Consider the following 5456-nt stretch of genomic DNA (forward strand, 5'->3'; position numbering starts at 1 on the left):
TTATAGTGTATGAGTAATCTTGTAGAAGACTCCCTTCTTATTTCACCCCTTATAACGTAACTAAAACTAACAAACTTCTCCTACTTGTGTCGCAACTCTCTGGGAGCTTAAGATAGAAACTGAAAGTTGAACTGCTCTTCACACAATCTTTTTAAGTGTAGGTTCTCCTTCAATTGGATTCGACCCATCATCTGTCGATACTCGTGACCGAAATAACACGAAGCTGGCTTTGCATATGTGATTTGGAGCTCCTTTTTTACTTTGAAAAAACTCATGGTTGTCATACCCAATGACTCTGACGTTCCTAATGTAGTATTACTTCTTGTGCCTATTGTACGTTGTTTTATCGCGTAGCACAACCAAACCAGGATAAGTTCATGTCAAGCAAAATGTTATTCTAGAAATGCACTAACGCACATGTATATACTGCATTTTATATAAAGAAATTACTAACTTATTGGAAATACTAGCTACAACGAACGTTTCGTCCCTAACCTCCTAATTAAGAATAAAAGGTGTGAACCTATTCATCGATGGTTGTGCCTGAACCTACACATTTTCTTTCAGCCTCCGATGGACCTTCAGTCCCAACTCTTGAGTGATACACTCAACATCCCATGGACACACACACGCTCCTTTCTAACTCGTCCCATACCGCGGTATCTATCTCAGTTATAGTATCAGACCGAACGATCATATCTTGACGACCTTTTGTTGCAAAAAGTTCTGTTACAAGATGACCCTTTTCTATACGAGATAGATCCTAGTATGGAATACAACTCGATCCTTCCTCCTTGATCATGGGAAGTCGACATGCAACCACACCTCAATAGGTAACAATTTTAAATTTTGGCTGCTCACCCCCAACGAAGGCTATAGTTCTTATGTTGGTCTCTTTGAACATCTCTGTATGAAATAAATAAATTTGACAGTTTGTTGGACAAGGTACCTAGAATCCACTCTCATACGCAACTATACTTTATTCAGACTCGATCCTTCCTGGCCACTTGGACCCGAACTTAGAGCCACTCTCCTTGACATCACCATACAGCAGGTAATAATAGGAACAATGTAAAAAAATTATAGTTTTATTCATACTATCTACCTAACTACTAGTTCGTTAGTAACTGTGTGAATCCTACTGATCCAAGTATAGATCATGTGCTTCTAGTAGTACAAGCCTTTACTACTTTCTAGACCTATACGTACTCGTCCCAAGAATTTCCTCGAAGTTTCTAAGTCACTTTTGAACACTACACATGACGACCAGTAAATATATATGTATGTGTCATGGTAGGCAGATACAACATGTCTCCTAGACCCCACTAGAATTTTGTGTCTCTACCGATGCTCTACCTTATGAATATATGCCCTATCAAGCACATATTATAATTACTAACAATCAACCGATCTAAATTTCGATTTTTGTGTTTCACACTGTTGTACTGTGTCGCATCGAAACTTCGAAATTTTTTAACTTCCTTATATGAAGTCATATTTGGACGTTCTTTATATGCATACCTTTGCTTTTAAGATTACTAAAACTTTCGTGATCATTACTTTAGCTAAAAAGTAATATATTTCTACTTCAAATTTTATAAACTAATGGTTATACTAAATTCCACTATAAAGTGAAAACGGTGTGTTACAGGAATTTTTTGATGATGAAGTGGATGGAAACAAAATTTCAAATGTGAATGTAGTTGAGAGGGTCATAGCCATGTTATGTATGTTTTTCAGCGACTATGGAAAACCCGATAGAATAAAGCACAATGTAACATTCGATGAGATGTAAAGGATATTAGGGCCAAACAAACCATTATTTGCAATTTTTTAGGAGACATGATTCGTAAGCGTATAGGTTTGAAGATTCTATGCAGAAAGAAGGTGGGTCTGTAAGCAACAGATAAACTATGCGTTGAAATCACGTTACCCATATACTAATTTTGAACTCAATACTACCTGTCTTTATCCTTCTGCATTTACATTATGTGCAACTAACAACATTGTGTTAATTTTTGAAGTGATATTTTGATGGTTATGAGACATTTAGAAGTTACTAATGCAATGTCTTGGTGTACTTCTATGGAATTTCAGAAGGAAATTGAGATAACTATACATGTGGCCAAATCAAAATACACCTTCAAAACTAAATGAAGTCCCGATGAAGTATAGTGAAATTATCATACCCTCAGAATGGGTCGCTTTTTATGATTATATGACCACCGAGGAATACCAAGTTTTAGTCATTTATATTTAAGTCCATATATCTTTCATAATATTGTCTTTGCATCTAAGCGACTTATGTTTTTGTGTTGTAAGGGGAACTCGGCAATAACAAAATTGTGTGTTCCAAGTCTATTTATCATAATACGATTGGACGAGGTGGATACATACATTTCAAATAGAAAATTGTAAATATTATATAATGTTTTTTCTATTTTCCACGTGTATAACAAAAATGGTATATTACACTAAATGAAATCATACTTTCATTTATCTTTTTAAAATTTTACATGTGGATTTGATGATTATAAGATCCAAAATAAAGAAATTAAACCAGATGAAGAATGCTTGGATTGTTTAATGTGGTTCAAAGGAAGGGTAAAACGAAGGCGAACAATTTCCAGATGATTAGATTAAATTAGAGGGAGATAAACTAGTAAGTTTGACTATATATTTTATTATTACTTTATGTTTATTTTCGTATAATAACTTATTTCTCATATTTTGTGTGTAGAAATAAATTGAGGACAAAATCAAAGAAGAAACCTTAAATGTTGACTACAGAACTGATGTGATGATGGTTGTATTTGGTAGGGAGAATGGAGGTTATGCAAGAGGAGTGGGAAGTGGTGTAACATATAATAGGTATTTCCATATTCCACGAAATGAAAAAGCACTAAATGAAAGAGTTGTGTTATATCAAGCTAAACTTGATAATGACAGACGCAAGCGTGAAAAGGAAAAAAGAATTAATCTAGAAGTTGCTCGACCATGTGGAAAAAACATAGTGAATGGTTACTAAACTGATGAGTCAGTTGGACGCACAAGGGAGAAGTTACAGTTATTGTCAACTTAATTTTCAGCATCAAAAGAAGGACAATTATTGTAATTTTGCTAACATTTTCATTTTCTATTTCTAACAAATGCTTTTCTTAATTTATATTGTAGGTTTCTCAAGTGGACATTCATCCTAATAAAGCTAGCAGTACTCGCAAGGAGGGCGGAACACCCTTAAGTGTTGTTGGATGTGGGAAAAATGCAAACATTTAGAAGTCTAATGGACTTGCAACTTCGGAAAAGGAAATGAAAACAATGGAAAGTATTAACACATTTGAATTACATTGATTTTAATATTTCCACCTATGATTTTTGAAATTTACATACATGAATTATTTACCGTGGTTTATATAGGAAATTCATAACTCTGTGGGATCTAACAAAATGCCTAAATCACAACAAAACGCGTCTTCACGTCAAGAGTCACAATCACCAATGTACTACCACAAGTATGTATTTAACATGCTCATATATATTCTTTACTTTAGCTAATTTATGATGCATATATTCCATAAATAAGTATTTTTTAGGAATTAAAGTGTAGATTGTGGCACTTAAAGAGAACAAGTATTTTTGCTCTGGGTGCTGTATACAAGTCATATGGAAAATAAATGCTTCATAACAAACAATTCCCAAAGGATTGCTACAAAGTGACAATTGAAAAATCGTTTGTGGATATAACATGCATACCCGACGTAGGAAACAGTTGTTTAAAAACAATTAAGGATGTAGTAGGTGGTTTTTTTCCGTGGTTAAAGAATCAAGTGATTTTCGATGAAAAGTTACATAAATGTGTTTTATCAACCTACATATATATAATTCTTCATATTAAATTTAATGTTTGATAAATGTGGATTTTCTTTCTTTGAAGTAACACCACCAACTTTCATACAAAACGTTGGTGAAAACAAAACTGCATAAAAAATACAACATCAGCGCAAAAGCGTTTTTGTCTCTCGTGAAACCCTGCAAAATTAAGGGAGGGCCACCTTGAAGATTCAAAAGTATTTATAATTGTGATTGTTAAATGTTTAGATTATTTTGATATGTTAGTTTAGGATTTTATTATCTACTTCATTCTAACTTCAGTTTTGGTTCAATTATCTACATTTAAATTTTGGTTTGTTTGCATTTGTATTGTGTTTTTTTTTCTTGTGTGTGTCTGTGTGTGTGTATATATATATATATATATATATATATATATATATATATATATATATATATATATATATATCGTTGATAATGTCACAAAAATTATTGATTTGTTAAATATGACTAAAAGATGCACACACATAATATGGCCACACTTATTAACACATTTGGCCGCTTTTTGCTTAATTGTATGCGTGGCTAAATATTACAAAATGCCACATAAATATAAAATTCATGTGGCCATTGGATGAACAATAGTCACACAAAATAAACATTAACTTCACTTTAAAAAGCATATAGTCACACATATTTACATTTTTGGATACTTTTTGCTTAATTATATATGACGAAATCCCCAGCAATAACAATCATTGGGTGATTAAATATTAAAAAATTCCATACAAATGTAAAATTCATGTGGCCATTGGATGAATAACAGTCACGCAAAATACACATTTACTTGAATTAAAGAAGCATATGGTCGCACATATTAACAATTTTAGCCACATAATTTATACATTCATGTGGCCAAAGGACGGACAATGGTCACACAATATACACATTTACTTGAGGTTAAAATGCATATGGTCACACAATTTATAGTTTTGGTGACTCTTTTTAAATGGATACGACCACTAACTCGCTAATGTAACCATCTGTACCCTATGGTTATTCAACCTTTTGTCACACAGACGCTGAAAACACAACTGACTATATGCATATCATCACACTTTTTTGGTATGACCATACTAGTTTTTGTACTACTGTATTCCTATATTCATAAAGCTCACCTTTCGATTTCCCTGTAACACTATTGACAACAATAAGAAGATCATTAGCATATGAGCAACTATTTTTGATATCCTATAAAAAAGGTTGAAATAAAGATAAAGGAATATTCAAATATTGTATTAAGAAGGATACCTTGTCAGTGATAGTTGACCTTGATTCTGATGACATCAAACAGTTTCCACTGTATAATTTGCTTGCATCATCTCCTTCAACATCTACTCCTTTGTCATCGTCCTCATCATAATTACCATACTGAAAATCATTCTCAAATATCTTTTGACCTCCTTATCAGTTTCAGGCAAAGCAAACATGGCTCCATGAGTAAGATTTTTCATCTCTTCATCATCTGATCCTGTAACCATATTTTATTAGATTCGTTATCAGAATCCTTTCCTATTGCAACCAATGATAGATTCTTTATTTTTGTTTTAATTTCCTCAATCTTGTTG

The sequence above is a fragment of the Lactuca virosa genome, chromosome 6 (assembly GCF_052849685.1).
Source record: "Lactuca virosa cultivar CGN04683 chromosome 6, Lactuca_virosa_CGN04683_v6, whole genome shotgun sequence".
Lineage (NCBI taxonomy): Eukaryota > Viridiplantae > Streptophyta > Magnoliopsida > Asterales > Asteraceae > Lactuca > Lactuca virosa.